At 35.2% G+C, this 21,395-nt stretch overlaps 1 pseudogene across 1 annotated transcript; it reads right to left on the reverse strand.

Moving 5' to 3' along the window:
- Positions 1-15,556: 15,556 nt before the first annotated feature.
- Positions 15,557-21,395, reverse strand: LOC145960392 (putative cytochrome P450 6a13; annotated as a pseudogene). Its single transcript, XR_014435345.1, has 7 exons — positions 21,100-21,395; positions 18,763-18,971; positions 18,593-18,672; positions 16,899-17,424; positions 16,441-16,662; positions 16,003-16,249; positions 15,557-15,884 (listed from the first exon to the last, which is right to left on the reverse strand). The product of XR_014435345.1 is annotated as a putative cytochrome P450 6a13 (transcript).

Consider the following 21,395-nt stretch of genomic DNA (forward strand, 5'->3'; position numbering starts at 1 on the left):
ATCAAAGAAGAATTTGTTTAAAATGAAAATTACAATTAATTTAATTTTATATTTAATTGATGTTTTCTTACTTCCTGATTACATTACGTTGTCTGTTACGTATGCAATGACACTTCATCTGGAAAAAAGATTTAAAGAATTTACAATCAAGTTTAAATTTTTGAAAATAAAAAATAAATTATTACGCTACGACATTACGAGAGGTTAGCAAATCTGTGATAACAACTGCGTGCAAGACAAACATACGCAATGGTATAATAAAATTATTAATTATTTACGGGCAGCACACGCCATGCAAAAAGCAGAAATATACTTACAATTATAAGCTTTTTCTCTCTCTTCTTATAATTATAAGCGATCACAGAAAATCTGCCAGCGAGAGATCGCAGTCGTGACACACACACACACACACACACACACATGGAGCGTAATAACTTCATTTAAAAAAATGTATGGTAATTGTTTTGCAGACAAGCATGTTTCTGTTTTTTGTTGATACGTTGCTGTCCGTCAATAATTAATAAATACAATATATTGTTAGGATGCCGGAATCTTGATACGAAACGGACAGGTCTTACTTCACTCACAATTTACTAAGACAAAGATTTATTATTCATCGAAGGTACAGTGGTCGTTTCTGTAATCGGGAGACTGCCCGTTGGCGCACGTCCTCGACTTTATATCCGTGTGTCGTTGTCTTGGCAACCGCAATTAGACAAAGGACACCGTTAAAAGATCTATCGCGTACGCCTCGACGTTGGCCGCACGGTGGTCGAATTATCGGCCAGTCATAAACATAAACAGTATCGGCGATAAGTGGCGATCGCTCTGCCGGCGACTTCAACCGCTACAATTTCGGCCAGCCTGACTATTAATCGCCTCGATTAACAATATAAAACGAAACAAAATATGATAATGCGCTACAATCATAAAAATAAGCTCATAAAAACTAAGTTCGCTCATAACTCCGCGTCTGTTAGCAACAGAATTTCTTTAGTTCTACCTTAACAGCTATGGTGTGTTTAAGCGTAACTTATAAGTAAACATGCAGTGCTTATATAAACGAAAATATAGAATACCAAACGAGTAATCTTAACATTTTAAATTGAGTGGGCCTACTCATGGCACCCATGGCCGCATATTGGATGCTTCCCATGTACCGCGGTATGGTATTTGTGATAATTGAAACCCTTCAATATCCTTGATAACATATCGGTTGTTTCTAAGCACGCGGTTGACTTGATATGGCCCTTTAAAGGTATCAATTTCGTAGAGACTCCAGGGGAAGTATCAACATTTTTTATCATCACTTTGTCGCCTACTCGATATTTGTTTGCGGCTTTATGCTTACTGTCGAATCGGCGCTTACTTGTGTCTTGCTGTTTCTCGATTTGCGAGTTAGCTCTTTCTCTTAATTTCGATATATCGCGGGTCACTTCCATCTGGTCGTTAGCTTCGAGCGCGTCGCGCAATTCATCGATTGTATCACCGCGCTGTAGTATTCCAAAAAGCAGTTTACTCGGACATTCATTCGTAGCTTTAGACACTGTATTATTACACGCAAACTCTACATCTTTGAGTTATACCACGTTATACCACGGTGTGTTACGTTCACTAGCTAACTTGGCTATCATAGGTAATATTGTGCGGTTAAATCTTTCGACCTGACCATTCGCTTGAGGCGAGGCGGTAGCGATCTTGATGTGTTGTATATTTTGATTGCTCAAAAATTCCTCAAATTCACGCGACGTAAAACAGCTACCTCGATCGGAAACCAGTCGTAGCGGACGACTATAGTATTCAAAATAAGATCTAAGACACTTAATAACTTCCGTGGCATTAGTACTTTTGGTAGCGTACAATTTCAAATATTTCGTGAATGCGTCAACAACTAGGAAAATATAGCGATTCTTGCACGAACTTGCTCTAGACACTGGGGCCAAATGATCTACATGGATTGTGTCGAACGGTACATTTTTCTTCGGTATACAATGTAATGATCCTTCTGGTTTTCCAGTATTTGGCGCAAACGCGACACATTTTAAACAGCTCTTAATGTATTTTCGTACTTTCGCCTTCATTTCAGGAAACCAGTAACTATCCAGAATATGTCGGACGGTTTTCTCTGTTCCTACATGGCCCATGTCATCATGATATTTACGTATGACGTTAGTTTCTAACGCGGAGGGAACGTAAAATAAAATCTGTTCTCGGTGTTTCCTATAAAAGAGACCGTTTCTCATTTCAAAAAATTTATTTTCCGAACACTCTAACTCTTCTCGGATTTTCCTGATTGCTGAGTCGTCGTTTTGACACAACGCGAGGTTCCTATTGAATGAATTATTTTCAATTACGAGGATTTGACGGCTTAACGCGTCCACGTGCAACATTCGAGACCCGGCTCTATGCTCTAAAGCGTAATCGTAATTTTGCATCTCGAGCACCCATCGCGCTATACGTGGATTGGTTTCTTTTTTATTTAACGTCAGGCTCAGGGCTTGACAGTCCGTAATTATTTTAAATTTGATCCCGAGTAAGTACGTCCGGAATCGGCGGAGTGCATAGACTATTGCTAAAGTCTTTAGCTCGTAACTGTGGTACTTTGACTCGACGTCAGTAGTTCGCTTCGAAAAATAGAAGGTCGGATGCAATTTTTGATCCGATTTCCTCTGCAACAGAATTGCACCGAAGCCTATCGCGCTTGCGTCACAGTGCAGTTCGGTTTCATCTCGTGGATTATATATACTTAAAATAGGGGCTCTCATTAACCGATTTTTAAGCGGTTCAAAGGCTTGTCTATGCTCTTCTTCAAATTTAAAATCCACGTTCTTTTTAATGGAATCATACAATGGTTTAGCTATAACGGAAAAATTTTCCACGAACTTTCTAAAATAGAAGCACAGTCCCAGAAAACTTTGCATATCCCGGGTGTTTCGCGGGGCCGGAAAAGTCTTTACCGCTTCGAGGCCTTGATCCGTCGGTCGGATACCTTCGCTCGTCACCGTGTATCCTAGATAATCTATCTTTGTTTGGAAAAATCGGCATTTATCCATCCGTAATTCTAAACGATTCGCGACCAGTAATTCGAGGACTTTTTTTAATACGTGAAAGTGATGCTCGATTGTCTCAGTAGTTATAAGGAAATCATCTAGATATACCGATATCTCCCCTTTGTTGATTTGTTCTTTAAATATTTGTGCGACGTAGCGTTGAAATTTGGCATTCTTAATACTCGTACTATACGAAAGGCATTCTTAAATACTCGTACTGTCCGAACTGCGTAACAAAACGATGTGTATTTGATTGAATCCTCGTGCATCTTTATGTGAAAAAATCCATCCTTGAGATCGAGTGTCGTAAAGTATTTTTTTCCTTCCAATAAATCTAACTGATCCTCGATTAGTGGAAGCGGGAAATGATCACGTTTCGTCATTTTATTGAGCGTTCTAAAATCTACGCACATCCTTATTTCCCCGTTCTTTTTCTTTGTTAACACCGGCGACGCGTATTCGGACGTGCTTCCTCTAATAATACCGTCTGTAATTAACCTGTCCAAAATTTCGCGTAATTTACCTTTCTCGTGGTGGGAAAGCCTACGCGGTTTGCAATAGAACGGTTCATTGCTCGTAAGGGTAAGCGTCATGACATTTTCTACCGCAGGTTTTAACGGCCTCTGCGCGTTAACATAATTTGTCTCTAATAAATCGCGCGCTCATCGCTGCACCTTAAACGAAAGATCGTCGTTGATTCGCATATCTTGCACGATCGTACCGGCGTCTTTGTCTATTTCGATGTTCATAATGTCGGCGATCTCTTTATCGGTAACCTTTTTATCACTACTTATCGATAACTTCGCTATCTTCATAAAATCGCGCCCTAAGAGTAGTGAGGTTCGCATCGTGTCGTTCGAAACGACTCGTATCACAACGTCGTATTTTTCACGCTCAACAATAACCCAGGTAGCAAGGTGACGTCTATATGACGTCATTAGTTAGTTATTTTAGATAATTGACGTCATATTACCTATGTAAGACGTAATAATGACGTTATTTTTTTAACCAATTAATGACGTCCTGTGTTTATCCAACCTACGACGTACTTGCAATGTCATATTTTTTCCAATTATTAACGTGAAACAGATACTCCAATCGACGACGTACTAGTAACATCATTGCAGCAATCAATTAATGACGTTCCGTATTTATCCAACCAACGACGTATTTGCAACGTCACATCTTTTACCAATTATTAACGTCAGACGGATATCCCAATCGACGACGTACTACTAACGTCATTATAGCAACTAATTCATGACGTCCTGTACCCAGATAGCCAAGCTTGATATGACATATTCAGCAAACAAATGCATCGCATGTATTATTATATATGTATTATTATATATATATATATATATATATATATATATATATTAAAAAGAAAATGGCATAAGAGCCAACGCGCGGTAGTTGGAGCGCAAAGAAGCAACAACACTTCTTTCTTTTTTCAGTATTAGTTTATTAAAAAACATATTATAATAACAAAAAACGAACGTTTCGGATCATCTTTTGATCCTTCTTCAGCGCGATGTTAACGTATATATGTTACAGATAGTGACGCGTTACATTAAACGAATTTGTTCTTGACGCGTAGGTGACGCTAAATTGCATCCCGCGGAGGTCTAGTAAGCGCTCTGCTTCCAATAGTCAATTAAATATACTATAGTTATGCTACCCGACGTCACAGCAGATCAGGTTCCGCGCTTTTTACAATTAATAATATAATATGCCACTGTGCGCCTCATGTCGATTCGAGATTCGATGACGAACTGGCAGTTCTCTCTGATCTGCTGTGACGTCGGGTAGCATAACTATAGTATATTTATTATAATTGACTATTGGAAGCAGAGCGCTTACTAGACCTCCGCGGGATGCAATTTAGCGTCACCTACGCGTCGAAAACAAATTCGTTTAATGTAACCCGTCACTATCTGTAACATATATTGTTAACATCGCGCTGAAGAAGGATCAAAAGATGATCCGAAACGTTCGTTTTTTGTTATTATAATGTGTTTTTTAATAAACTAATACTGAAAAAAGAAAGAAGTGTTGTTGCTTCTCTGCGCTCCAACTACCGCGCGTTGGCTCTTATGCCATTTTCTTTTTAATTTTTTGATTACTTGAGCCAAATCTCTAATTATTAAATATATATATATATATATATATATATATACACATACATATTATAAACATATTATACGATAAAAAAGCTGTAAGAGAAACATTGAGCGCATATCGAGATATCGAGGAGCTAGCAGCGTGTAGCGTCGCGCGTCGGCCGTCGCTTTCGTTGGTAAGAAGAAGACAGAAGACCGTATTCTGTCCGCGATATGACTACGGTCGTCATCGGCGTCGGCGCGTGTGCGGCAAAGCTCCGCCACTGTAGAGGAGGTAAAGCCTGGAGCATATAAAAAAACTTAGTAAGACTTAAGCAGTAGTCCATAAGCGGGAAAGTCAAGGCACGGAACACGTTACGTTCCACCAATCATAGCGCGTTTATACAGGGTGATTCTAAATAACTTTATGCTTTTGCAAAAACATAATCTTGACCGAATTCTAAGACGATTTTTCCTTTGGCAAAATTTCGTCCGAAGCTTAGTTTTTGAATTATTAAAGGAAGTAGTTAACGTATGACGGGTCGAATACAAGAGGCAGGCAAGGGTGACGCGATTCACCGTCAGACGCGGGTGCTTACGCGGGGCGCCTGCTGCGATCAGCTGGTCGCTATACACATACATACACACATGCGAACACATACATTCTCTCTCTGTCTGTCTGTCTGTCTCTTTCTCTCTCTCTCTCTCTCTCTCTCTCTCCCCTCTCTCGCTCATTCGCTCACTCACCTGTTTTCTTTTTTTTTTTTTTTACGAGAGAGGAGAAAATGCATTTTATGCATACCCACCGGTCGATCCAGTGAGTTATGTGGGACTCGAGTACCAAGTTGAATTACCAACTCCCTACCCACTAAAAACCCCTCTCTTTTCACAAATTTCCTTTGACACACTGTCCCTCTGACTTCCCGAGATCTGTTTTCACATAACGTCAAAAAATAGTTATTATTACCTTGTTCGATGACTTTTGATGTATTGCTGTAATTGCTTGAAGGAGAAATGAATTTTCCGATAGATCGTACGTTCTCAAATTTAACGTAGATATCACGTTGCAAAAGATAAGAAATCCACACTAAATTATTAACTGAAAGTTTTTCTCCTTTCATGAACTGTATTCTTTTATAAACTTTAACGTAATCACATTTATTTACTCACTCGATGAGACGAGAAATTTACTAATGACTCTCACTAATCACTATTAATCACTGTCGAATAATAACTGTTGGCGATTAAAAATCACTCGATGAAAGAAACACGCGCGGACACGTTACTACACGACGCGATGACGCGACAATGCGACGATAATTACTCGGCGACTGCAAGCAGTTTTTTGTCATGGTAGGTTGCGGTAGGTTAAGGTACTACTGGCGCAATTGAACGCGATCACGTGTTCGATTGAAGAATGCGGTAAACATAATAAACATTTAACATATTAATATTATTATTATCATGAATGTGTGTGATATCCATACATCGTATGATATCTATTTAAAAATTAATTAGATTAAATAAGTGTTTTTAAAATATTTATTACTTTTACTATTATCTTAAATAAATATTTAATATTAATATTTTATATGATAATAGTAAAAGTAATAAATATTTTAAAAACACTTATTTAATCTAATTAATTTTTAAATAGATATACGATGTATGGATATCACACACATTCATGATAATAATAATATTAATATGTTAAATGTTTATTATGTTTACCGCATTCTTCAATCGAACACATGATCGCGTTCGATTGCGCCAGAAGTACCTTAACCTACCGCAACCTACCATGACAAAAAACTGCTTGCAGTCGCCTAGTAATTATCGTCGCATTGTCGCGTCGTCGCGTCGTGTAGTAACGTGTCCGCGCGTGTTTCTTTCATCGAGTGATTTTTAATCGCCAACAGTTATTATTCGACAGTGATTAATAGTGATTAGTGAGAGTCATTAGTAAATTTCTCGTCTCATCGAGTGAGTAAATAAATGTGATTACGTTAAAGTTTATAAAAGAATACAGTTCATGAAAGGAGAAAAACTTTCAGTTAATAATTTAGTGTGGATTTCTTGTCTTTTGCAACGTGATATCTACGTTAAATTTGAGAACGTACGATCTATCGGAAAATTCATTTCTCCTTCAAGCAATTACAGCAATACATCAAAAGTCATCGAACAAGGTAATAATAACTATTTTTTGACGTTATGTGAAAACAGATCTCGGGAAGTCAGAGGGACAGTGTGTCAAAGGAAATTTGTGAAAAGAGAGGGGTTTTTAGTGGGTAGGGAGTACCGAGTTGGTAATTCGACTTGGTACTCGAGTCCCACATAACTCACTGGATCGATCGGTGGGTATGCATAAAATGCATTTTCCCCTCTCTCGTAAAAAAAAAAAAAAACAGGTGAGTGAGCGAATGAGCGAGAGAGGGGAGAGAGAGAGAGAGAGAAAGAGACAGACAGACAGACAGAGAGAGAATGTATGTGTTCGCATGTGTGTATGTATGTGTATAGCGACCAGCTGATCGCAGCAGGCGCCCCGCGTAAGCACCCGCGTCTGACGGTGAATCGCGTCACCCTTGCCTGCCTCTTGTATTCGACCCGTCATACGTTAACTACTTCCTTTAATAATTCAAAAACTAAGCTTCGGACAAAATTTTGCCAAAAGAAAAATCGTCTTAGAATTCGGTCAAGATTATGTTTTTGCAAAAGCATAAAGTTATTTAGAATCACCCTGTATAACTTAAAACTTTTTTCTCTTTTCTTCTCTCTACGTTAATATACAATTATAATTTTCAATTTTGCATCTAAATAATAATAATTCTTAATAAGGTAATAAAATTTATTTATTTTTATGCTATTTATAGGTTAATTAATATTTAACAAGATATAGGAAATGATCATCTTTAAAAAATTAAAAATTATTATTTCTTATATTTTGTTATATATAAAATATTCATATACATAAATATATTACTATATATAATATATTAATATACGTAAATATATTAATAACAAACTTGTGTGTGTGTATGTGTTAGCAGTGTATGTGTTAATCCAGGTAACCAAATCTGTTGTAACGATGCATCCCGGTGCATCGTTCCGATTCCCATCCGCCGGAAGCTGCCGCCCGGCAGAACACCCACCGGGCAGAGGCAGGGGCGCGGTGCGCCCACCTTTTTAATCCGTTAATCTTAAATCGGCCGAATACCGCCGATCATAGCCGACGTGGCCCGAACCGTCGACCGGCGAAAACCCGCGTTCAGCGCACAACCCGAACTCCTCCGAACGGGCCCGACCGCACCATTTCCGAAAAACCGTTCGGAAGGGGTTATACCGCCGCGCGCCGACGCGGGCAATTAGCCGGTATAAAAAAGGCACATTTCGGCGTCTAATCACCATTCTTCTAATCCGCTCTTAGCTGTACGCTACAGAAGCAAAGCCTGAGAATTCCTACCGAGCACCAACTACCACGGACGAAAGGTGGAGAGAACTCCGTCTTGGCCGAGTGATCTCGATTCCAAGGTACAGGTGCATCCGCCTAATCCTGCAGCTGCGCCATCACGAAAGGTGGAGCTCAGAGCCGCCCCGAATACCTGTATGAAGTTAGCACCTCATTTTCCAAATTTTAAAATTCTAAAAGTTGCTCCAGGTTGTTCTGGACTTGTTCTAAATTGTTCCAGAAAATTAAATTTTTATAATAAAAAATTTTCGCGGAAAATAAAAAAAAACGATTTTTTGACGTGGCACCCCATTTTTCGAAAATCAAACTTTTAAAGGTTGTTTAAAAGTTGTCCAGATTATTCTAGTTGTTCCAAACATTGTTCCAAAGTATTAATTCTCCAAACAAAAAATTTAAAAAGATATAATAAAAAAATAGAATCGAGCGAAAAACAGTATTTTTACGTCTACAGCTATAATTATCATCTTCTGAAACCCAAATTACACATTTAAGCTAATAATTAACGGAACAATCCAGAACAACTCTTATTTTTCAAAGAACAAATTGTTAAAGGGCACTTTACTCTTGGAGGTAGACATATTTCTTCGATTTTTTTGTCATTTTCCATCGAAAACGGCGCGTTAGCGACACCAAACTGTAGAACAATATCAAATAAGCATAGAACAACCTGGAACAACTTTGATTTTTGCCAGAACAAATTTTTAAAGGGCACTTTACTCTTGGAGGTAGACATATTTTTTCGATTTTTTTGTCATTTTCCATCGAAAACGGCGCGTTAGCGACACCAAACTGTAGAACAATATCAAATAAGCATAGAACAACCTGGAACAACTTTGATTTTTGCCAGAACAAATTTTTAAAGGGCACTTTACTCTTGGAGGTAGACATATTTTTTCGATTTTTTTGTCATTTTCCATCGAAAACGGCGCGTTAGCGAGACCAAACTGTAGAACAATATCAAATAAGCATAGAACAACCTGGAACAACTTTGATTTTTGCCAGAACAAATTTTTAAAGGGCACTTTATTCTTGGAGGTAAAAACTTTTTTTGCATTTTTTTGTATTTTTCGACCGATAACGGCACGTTAGCGACATCAAAATGTAGAACAATAATCACTAGATATAGAACAACCTGGAACAACTCTCATTATTGCCAGAACAAATTTCTAAAGGGCACTTTACTCTAGGAGGTGAAAACTTTTTCTGCATTTTTTTTGCCATTTTCGATCGAAAACGGTGGGTTAGCGACACCAAAATATAAAACAATAACAACTAGACATAGAACAACCTGGAACAACTCTCATTTTTGCCAGAACAAATTTCTAAAGGGCACTTTACTCTACCTACGAGGTAAAAACTTTTTTTGCATTTTTTTGCCATTTTCGATCGAAAACGGCGGGTTAGCGACACCAAAATATAGAACAATAACAACTAGACATAGAACAACCTGGAACAACTCATTTTTGCTAGGACAAATTTTCAAGGAGCACTTTCTAAAGGGCACTTTACTCTAGGAGGTAAAAACTATTTTTGCATTTTTTTGCCATTTTCGATCGAAAACGGCACGTCAGCGACACCAAAATGTAGAACAATAACAAACGCTAACTTGCGCCACTTGCGCCTACCACATACATCCCTATCTTTCTCTGGATCTTCCAGAGAAAGATAGGGATGTATGTGGGAGGAGGTCGAACGTGTCTTTACGTCCGTTAAATTCGCTGTGTGCGTAACGTATGCAACCGCTTCCGCCCAAAATGTCAGAGGCAAACAACTCTCATGTAGTAATGTACGTGCGCGCGTTCTAAGATTACTCTATTTCCTCTTTCTACTTTTCCATTACTTTCCGGGTTATACGGAACTGTTTTTTGATGCTCAATACTTGCCTCGTTAGTAAACTCGCGAAACTCATTATTTATGAATTCTTTACCGTTATCGGTGCGAATACATTTAATCTTTTTACCTAACACATTTTTACATTTTTCTTTAAATATTATAAATGTAGAAAAAACATCACTCTTATTTCTAAGAAAATAGGTAAAATACATGCCACTATAATCATCGACAATGAGTAATATATAACGTGAACCTCCAATAGAATTGACAGGCATGGGCCCACAAACGTCTAAGTGTAATAATTCTAATACCTCATTACTCTGTTCATACATTACACTTTTGTGAGGCATTCTAGATAATTTGCATATTTTACAAGCTTCGCAATTGATTTCTCTTAGTTTATTATTAATCCCGATGACAAGGTTTTCTTTGATTAATCTCTGTATATATTTATTGTTTACGTGACCCAACCTACGGTGCCATATATTTTCAATATTTTCATTGAATTTATCACTAATTGCATTTTTATTACTTTTATTATTTATGTATGCATTATTACATTCATTAATGCTATTTTCTTTTATGGGTATCATATCAACAATAATATGACTATCTATACATTCTCCTACGACAATGACCTCACCACCTTTTTTACTACAAATTTTAACTGTGTGATCAACGAAATTAACCTCAAGTTCGCGGTCCATTAATTTCATAACAGATAATAAGTTATTGCGTAAAGTGGGAACGTATACGACATCATACATAATAACATAATTTATTTTACCTTTATCATCCTGTACTTTAACTTTTATTGTACCAATACCCTTAGACTCTATAACATTATTTCGACCAGCTAAATAAACTTTACCTCTGATAGGCTTAAATTTAATGAAATAATTTTTATCAAATGTCATATGTGATGTGCAACCGCTATCTACGATCCAATTATTACTTTTTAACCTTATATGTGTGCTAGCATTGAAAGCATGAAAAGTAGCGTAGTCTACCCTATCTTCTGACGCATAATTTGTATTCTTATCAGAGTTACCTTTAATACTATCTCTTTTATTTTTCTTACTGTTATTGAAAACGTTTTGTTCTGATTTATCCTTATGATAATAACAGTCTTTAGATAAATGTCCAATTTTTCCACACACGTAGCACCTCTTCTTATTATTCTTCTTGTGACGATCCTTAGCCGCATATGCACCTTCCTGGGAGTTATTATTATTTCCATTGTTGTTTTTCTTCTGTATTTCTCTCTCCTTTTCTTTAACGATTTCTAGAATTTCATCCAGCTTCTTTTCTCGTTGAGTTTTTAATATCTCACGTACCTGGCTGAATTTATTATGAAGTCCTCGTACAACATTGTATACAAGTTGTCGTTCAGATATATTCAAGCCCGCTGAGGCGCATTTTACTGATAAGCCTCTGGCGCAACTTATATATTCGCTGATCGTCTCGTTGTCCATCATTTTTATATTTCTTAATTCTTCTCCAGCATCAATAGCCCTATCTTCTGCAGGTCCAGCAAAGGCATCGTGTATCGCTTTCCATAAACGTTTTGCATTTTTTTCCTCAGCAAACTGTAATATCTGTCCATCGCTTAGCGATAATCGAATACAGGCCACTGCGTCTGCATTCTTTTCGTCCCACTCTGCTTTCTTTTTGTCGTCTTCTGATGGTCGATCACTCGTGAGGGCACTTGATAGCCTCTTTAATTGTAAGACCGATTCCATCTTTATACGCCAATTAAAATAGTTGTCCGTCACTAACAACGGGACAGTGGGCAATGTTTTTTCCGCCATTCTTATCTTTTGTCTTTCTAACTCCTTTTTTTTTTCGGGTGCTTCGATTTCTTTTATCGACTATCTTTTTTAATCCCGTGGTCTCTTTTGCTAACCACGCTCTGCTACCAATTGTTGGGATTTCGTGGGAAATCAAAGACTCGTTTCGTTAAAAGAAAACTCAATCTATTTGTATATACGTATGCTCACAGCAAATAAAAGGTAAGTCACGTGTTCGGACACACGAGGAGAAGAACAAAGAAAACGGTAATATCGGTAATATCGGTAACCTTAATACTGCCATCTATGACCATCTAACTATAAGCAAATCGGTTTGTTACTATATACCTACAATTTTAAAATTGCTGCTTCAGATATCCCGTGACAGAAAATATTTAATAGATCAACACGCTAAGACTCCTTCACATATTGGAAAATGCGAAAAATTTAAGAAATCTACACTTCATCAAACTTTAGGCCAATGCTTAAAAAATAATTCTAAACAGACCGAACAAGAAGAATTCAACAAAGATTTATGCGAAGCTCTAATTGCTTCAAATATTCCTTTAAATAAATTAAACAATTTAAATTTTCAATTATTTCTTAAAAAATATTGTAAACTTAATATTCCAGATGAAAGTACATTACGAAAAAGATTTGTAGATTCATGTTATGCCGATACAATATCTACAATCAAACAGATTATAGGTAACAATTACATTTATTTTATAGTGGATGAAACTACCGATAATTGTGGTCGGTATATTGCGCATTTGTTGATAGATTCTCTTTGCGAAGATAACGTAAGCAAGTCATATCTAATATCGTCAAAACAGCTTGAAAAAACAAATAATTTAACAATAACTCGCTTTATTCAAGACGGATTGTCAGAATTTTTTTAACCCGAGCATGTGCCTTCTCAAAAAATTTTACTGTTATTGTCGGATGCTGCACCATATATGATTAAAGCTGGCCAAAATTTAAAAATATTTTATGAAAATTTAATCCACGTCACTTGCTTAGCTCATGGTCTCAATCGTGTAACTGAAGAAATTAGGAAACAATTTCCATTAATTAACGATTTGATTAAAAATGTAAAAAAAATATTTTTGAAAGCTCCTCTATGAGTTCAATTTTACAAAGAGCAACTTCCCAATACTCCACTTCCTCCTGAACCTATAATTACAAGATGGGGTACATGGCTGACGGCGGCTCTTTTTTATGCATATAATTACAATCTCGTAATGAATGTTATTCTTGCTCTTACGGAATCGGATTCAAACATTGCAATTGAAAATTGTATAGAATTATTTAAGAAATCCGAAATTCAACAACAACTTGGATTTATTAAAAGCAATTATAATTTCGTGACAAAAATAATTGAGAAATTGGAAAGAGAAGGAATGAGCTTGTTAGAATCAATTGAATTAATTGAAGAGTTTGAAACTTTATGTAAAAATGTTAAAGGTAAAGTCGGTACGGCAATTTTTAAAAAATTAAACGACGTTCTGGATAAAAATATAGGTTACAAGCTACTAACTAAAATCAACAGAATTTTGAAAGGCGAAATAATTGCTAGTGATGATAACGACATTCATTTTTTTACTCCTCAATTAATTAGTAATCTTAAATATGCTCCAATAACATCTGTAGATGTTGAACGTTCTTTTTCAATTTTTAAATATTTATTTGCAGATAGAAGACACAGATTTTTTCTGGAAAATTTTGAAAAACATTTAATAATATATTGTTTTAACTCTCACACACAATAAAAGAATTGTGTCTTTAATTTTCTTAAGTATAAGTCAGTTTAAATATAAGTCAGTTTAAATATAAATTTATATGTACAAATAAAGTTTGTATTTTTAAACATCGTGATTATTCATTTTATATTAGTAAGATATATATATATATATATATATATATATATATGTATATGTATATACAGGGTGTTCGGAAATTCAATCGACAAATTTTCAGAGATTGTTGGGGGCACCATAAGAATCATTTTTTGCAAATGAACCTGGGGTCGGAAACGTGTCATTACATCGCTACAGCATACGGAGTGTTCGAAAGAGTCGGGACCTCGAAATATCACAAAAAATAGAAGTTTTACAAAAAATTGTTTCAAACAAAAGTTGTAGGGTGTAAAAAGGTCTATTTACTGGCGCCATGTGTTTGACCTTGGATGGCGTCGCCAAGGTCACGACAAGGCCACCTTGAATTTTTGAAATGAAACCCTCCACTTTTTATTGCATATTATTGTAGCCCTTCAAAAGGTCCAAAGCCCCAGGTTCATTTGCAAAAAATGATTCTTATGGTGCCCCCAACAATCTCTGAAAATTTGTCGATTGAATTTCCGAACACCCTGTATACACACACACACACACACACACACACACACACACACACACACACACACACACACACACACACACACACACACACACACACACACACATACACACACACACACACAGAAAGTAAATTACACAATGTAGATATATAAGATATTGACAAATGATGTGAAACATTTTATATGCAAAATATTCTTTGTTATACAGGGTGATTCTGAACAAACATTTGTCTTTAAAATATCAAATTCTTGAATGAATTCTAAAACGACTTTTCCTCTTGCAAAATTTTGCCCGGAGCTTAGTTTTTAAACTATAAAGGAAAATAGTTAACTAATTACGGAACGAGTACGAGAGGTAGGCAGGGGACGGCGCGATATAGGCGATTACGTGGGGCGCGATCAGCTGATTGCTATACGCGATGAGTGTAACAATCAGTGTGTGTGTGTATGTGTGTGCGTGCACATACATTTGTGATATTTTTTAATTGTATTAAATGTATTTAAAATAATTACTTTTTTATATAACAGCTAAGTTATTGTACATTTCTATTATAATCAATGTACTTGCTAATGAACATATATTATTGACCTATGCGTTTCATCTAACAAAGTATATGCGTGGACACAGTGTGTTCCGTCCCCCTGCGGGGGCTCCGCGGACGGATTCTTTACGTTTATTCACTTACGTTTATAACTTTCAATGCGACAAGAGGTCTGTTATTGTACACGGTGTCCGAAAATTAAGTTCCATTTATAAAACTTCTTTTGTTAATAACTTTTTAATAAACAACGAGCGACGGCTAAAACCTCCTGCACGTTACTCAGGACAGTGACCTTGACAACATATGTCAAGGTCAAGGTTATTGGGGCTGGGTCCCCTATTCGGTATATTTACCAAAACTTAAAATTAAACAGGTTATATCACACGCAAGTAATAACATAAATTAAAAATAATTAAATCGAATTATTAATTATTTTATAAACCATAAAGATATTACAATACAACAATATCAGTAATATATATATGTTGATGCTATCGGGATATGGCTATTATTATTCTAATTTATAGATATTTCTCCACCTTTGTTTCTTAAGAATTGTACTAAAGCTTAAATTAAGTCTGATTAATTTTAATTATCCTCAAATGTATTCCATTCTTTGGTGCTAATAGCAATGATTTAGGATCATTTATGTAGGATATTTGCGTTTTATCGCAAATCTCAACTTTATAGTTTCGCAGTATCTTTATAAGACCAATTTTTGTCTGATGAATAGCAAAGCGGGTACCTGAAAATAAAAAAATTATTATTATGAGAAAAATTTCTGGATTAAAATAATGTTACATGTGAAATCAAAACAAACAAAACTGAAGGAAATGTATTTAAATCTATGTATATCATTTTACCAATGCAATTTCTTGGCCCATCACCAAAAGGTAGATAATGCATCGGATGTCTGGTTTGCTTCGTCATTGAATCTTTCTGGATCAAAAACATCTGGCTTTGGATAAATATCCGGATCTCGATGAATCCCAAAAATCGGAATGAATATTTTTAGATTTTTTGGTATATCAAGTGTGCTACCATCAAAAGTATAACTTGATGTCGAGTGTCGCATAAGACATGTCGCTGGTGGATATTTTCGTAAAGTTTCTGCATATATTAAGAATAATGTAAGGAAGAATTATATATTTGAAAATTTGTTCGTGAAATTTAAAATATCCAAATGTGTGTGTACATATATGTTTTAAAAATTATTAACAATAAAACTATTGATATTATATTGATACTGAAAATTAATAGCAAATCATTCTATTATTAAATTTTTTCTTTGAATGATGTACCTTTGAAAACTTTATCCAAGTAATTCATCTCTTTTACATTTTCATATGATAAATTGCTACCGTGCTTAGTGTATTCTTGATTAATTTCTTCACGTAACTTGTCTTGTATTTGTTGATTTAATGCCAATTCGTAAAGCGCATTACTCATAGTCGTCGATGAAGTTTCAAAACCGGCAGCGAAAAATATGAACGCTTGAGCAGCTATGATGTTTTCGGTCATCTCTGAAATATGAAATTTTTTCACCATTAATTTTAATTCTTCGAATATTACATCGAATATTACAAATTATGAATAATCTAATATTTGATACAATTAATATATAATATTAACGTATAATATAACTAATCTATAAATTTATGTATGCAAAAACTTATAAACATTTTCAAGAATTTAAAAAATTATCATTTTGAAAAGTTTTTGTATCACACAAAATTTTCATAAAAGTACACAGTCTTACTGATATCGCCCATTTTATCTGGATTCTTTCTTATCTTGCGCAGTATATCAATGAAATCATGCCTAATGACATTATTTGTTTCTCTGTAATTCATGGTTTCTATGACAAAACGTATGAAAAAATGGTTGTGCTCCATTTGTGGTTTGATATAACTGAGCATTTCGTAAAGCCATGGAAAGGTTTCGTGCACTCTGTATCGTAGAATATTTTTCCAGGTTGGCAGGAAGATTATTTTTCCCATTCTACGAAATTCGCTGTCTTTGTCTAATAGAGCATTCATCTCGATGCCGAAAGCACAAATACCGATTACATCGGTCGTATATTTTGCCATTACCTCGCGGCATTCTATAGGCTCGTTTTTACTCACCAATTTTTCAATATATTGTTCAAGATAATCGGCGCATTCGGATATTAAAGAGAACATTTTTTTTATTTTAGCGGATGTAAAAGCGGACGACAACCTTATCCTTAAAGGTCGCCATCTTTTATGGTCTAAAGCGGCAAGATGCTGCGACAGTAGATCAATCTACGATATAATAAAAAACATAATTATAATCGAATAAATTTTCCATTTTTATTAAATTATAACAATTTGATTGAAGAAACTCAAGACTATTTAAAACTAATATGATTTTTCAATAATGGTTATTAGAAAATGTTAATTGATTACACAGGCCTGCGAGATTCAGTTAAAAAAAGCAGAGTAGGTGAATCTGATAGATTTTGTGATGCTGGAAACGAATCTGGCCGCAGAATTTTGTCAGCACATCAAGTTTTTGAGTAATTTGTAGTTGAATAGCCCAAAAATCGCTATTTTGGCCAATTTCATGAATTTATTGGGGAAACCAAATTTTTTGAAATATTTCTGTCAATGGCATCGTATAGTATTCACTTTCATCTTTCAAATCCACTTTCGATTACCGCCGCACGATTTTTTTCGCTTAGATATACAAGTTATAAGACCGGTCATGCATAGAGATCCAATAAGCCATTCTAAATCAACCGTGCCTCCTCTCTATCTCACTACGAATCAAAATTAGGGTAAAAACATACATTTTTAAATATCTTCTGTTACCTTTTGAAATTAAAAATGGCGCATCCAATATGGCGGATAGAATCACAATAAAAAGACATAAAATGTAGAAAAATTTATCAAAATGTGTAACAACTGTATTAAATATTTTTTTACAATACTTTTTTAGTAAAATCTGACATTTTTAGAACCTGACATATGTCAGTCTTTTCAAATTTCAAGATAGATCTATCATATTGATGTCTATGTAAATTTTCTTATAACTTCATACATATATATCTTAGCGAAAAAAAATCGTACGGCGGTAATCGAAAGTGGATTTGAAAGGTGAAAATGTGTACTATACGATGCCATTGACAGAAATATTTCAAAAAAATTTGGTTTCCCCACAATAAATTCATGAAATTGGCCAAAATAGCGATTTTTGGGCCATTCAACTACAAATTACTCAAAAACCTGACGTGCTGAGGAAATTCTGCGGCTAGATTCGTTTTCAGAGTCACAAAATCTATCAGATTCACCTACTCTGCTTTTTGTAATTGACAAATGCTCAAATTTCGCGGGCCTATGTTATTAAAAAATCGTAGTATATAAAATTATCACATTTATAGAAATACATTTATTCGAATATTATAATATACAATTTAAAATATTTACATACTTTTTCATTGACAATAGGAAATCCTCTGTTGGCAAATTTGGAAAAATCTTTGATAAGAATATCCTTAATTAAATCTGGATCTTTTACAATAAGAGCGGGTGTTATTCCAATGAATATTCCAATCATGGATTCATCTTTATACTCATTGTATATGTCCTTTAAATAATCACCTTCATACTTTTTATTAAGCAATACATCTTTATAATTACCAAAAACTGGTATTGGTTTTGGACCGCGAATGTCACGTGACTTCCAAAAGTCATAGATCGATGTAAGATAATAATAAACAGCGAGAAATACAGTCGCAATACCGCATAGTAGTATTTCCAAAGATCCCATCATTCTGAAGCTGTCAATCAATTATTTCGAGCGATGTTTGCTAAAAAAGAAAAAATAATAGTTAAAATAGATAAAAATTCATTTTAGAAAATTCAAAATTTAATGAAGGTTTATCACGATCTTATTTAGGGTCCATCTGCCACTGTTATTGACACAGTGAGGATATTGTTATTCACTAGAAAGATCTTGAGGGATGGTCACTCTATAGCATTGTGCTCGTCGGTACCGTTTCTCACAAAAGGCCAGTCGGAAGTCAGCATGCAATGCATGCGAACACCTCCACCGGCACTTATTTAGTCAGCGAGCAACCTTCCAGGGATCCTCCGTAACAATCGGCATTGCATCCATCGAGCGAGATGCCAACATCGTTCTGGAGTTGCATATCACCATGTTAAAAAGCGGCATTAGATGTGAGATCTGGATAGCTCAGTGGTCTAGAGCAGTTGCCCGGAAAGCGAAAGACTCGATTCTCTATCCAACCATTTGCACCTCACATATTTTTCTAGTTCACGAATATTGTTTTCTAGCAATTATTCGTTGGGCTGAAAAGTGTGTGAATGCTCTCTTCACAATATATGCTTCGATGCCGTTGCCACGGATGGATTCTGTCGCTCATTGGCTGAATGTGCGTACAGACACGTCTAACCTCTTAACACATACATCCTTATTTTTACTAGAAGATATCGAATCCGCAAAGAATTTCAAAGTTTTCCATTATTTTCAGAAATTGATGTCCAATATACCGTTAACTACAAATCTTTCATATTCAAAACACATTGTTTCGTATTATTTTCAATTTCGCTTATATTTCTGTAACGTCTATATTTTATCATGTATTTATCATTATTATAAGCATCTAGAATGGGCTATTTAATAATCTTATTAGTCTTATACACATCCGTTGTTGAAATCTTATTGTTGTATTGTAACAAATTATCGCCGGCTTCGAGTCGATTGTTATGAAAACGTGGCTACTTAGAAGAAACGAAATGATCATAAGATTTCGTAAATTCTCGGAACATTCGAGATTTGAGAGATTCGTGACATATAAGCTTCTTGGAGCCGATGGACACCAATTTCTAATCTTACCGCCGCCTTGACTAATAACACAGGTCTACAAGGTTTTGTTGTTGGGAAGCTGGGGGTCATTTCCGAAGTAATTTTCTGCGTAGAATCCGAATCCGAGGTCAGAATTGCCATCAACGTCGGCCCATCACGTCAGGATTTTGAGATATTTGAGGTTATATACTCGAAAAATGGCTTTTTGGGCTACTTTTGAGGTTACGTACAGGACGCACAAAATTTTTTAGCTCTTTTCTTCTAATTGCATCATTTAGTACTACTCTTTCCCTTCAAAATGAGCTGTCGAATGGTCATCTACGATTTTTCCTTGCAAAATTACGGCCATTTTAAGATGACATGATGAATTCCAAACCCTGCGCCGTTATAGCCCAACAACCTCATGAGCATCAGCGACCCCAAAAACCCATATATACAGTTTTCAGTCCAGGTTTTCGGGTTTATAGTTCAAAGTTTACAGGTTTAATGTGAATGCTTTTATGTACAAAATAATGAGAGGAATCGATTGATGTAAAGAAAACACATAATTGTTTCGAAAAAAAAATGTAATTGTTAATTGCAAATTACATTTTTTTTTTCGAAACAATTTTGTGTTTTCTTTACACCAATTGATTCCTCTCATTATTTTGTACATAAAAGTATTAAGGTAAGATAATCGAAAAATGAATATTTTACTAGATATTTTATGGTTTATGTAAAATTAAGAAATTATTTCAAGCCTTATAACTCGAAAAGTACTTGATGAAAAAATACTTTATTATAGTTTTTGGAAAGCTCTCGACATAAGCTATAAGAATATGCAATAAAAAATAGGTGGTTCCATTTAAGAAATTAAAGGTGTCCTTGACCTCACCTTAACGATGCCATCCAAGGTCAAATCAATGACACCATCTTATGTTCCCCTCAAAACCATACAATTTTTGTCGAAAACGTTTTTCTCTAAAATGCTTAGTTTTTGAAAGAAAAGGGGTGTACGGGTGATCTAGGACACCCTGTATATATATACGAAATTACTCGGGAAGATCTCCCCTATAACATATTTAAAAATAAAACAAATCGGGGAGGAGGCCCCTTTTATGCATAAATACCTTTTTTTTTTATATTTGTGTCGTCTATCAACGCTTGTGGTTTGTTTGCCTTTTAATTATTATTTTTATGATTCTTATCTATTAAAACCACTTCTAATTAAAGAAATTTTCTTTTTTATTTTAAATTTTATATAATTTTTCAGTACTTCAAACAAAAGATTTACAATTAGAGAAAAAGATTATTGAGACCTCAAATACGACGCAAAATCTACTTGTTTGTTTTATCTTTTTGCCAAAAAATTAATAATATATACAAAAAAAATAAAAGTAAGAAAACTGAATAGCTTTTCACACGT

This window comes from Camponotus vicinus, unplaced genomic scaffold (genome assembly GCF_025532165.1).
Source record: "Camponotus vicinus isolate PSW18456_S1 unplaced genomic scaffold, iyCamVici1.0 SCAF_10, whole genome shotgun sequence".
In the NCBI taxonomy this organism is placed as follows: domain Eukaryota; kingdom Metazoa; phylum Arthropoda; class Insecta; order Hymenoptera; family Formicidae; genus Camponotus; species Camponotus vicinus.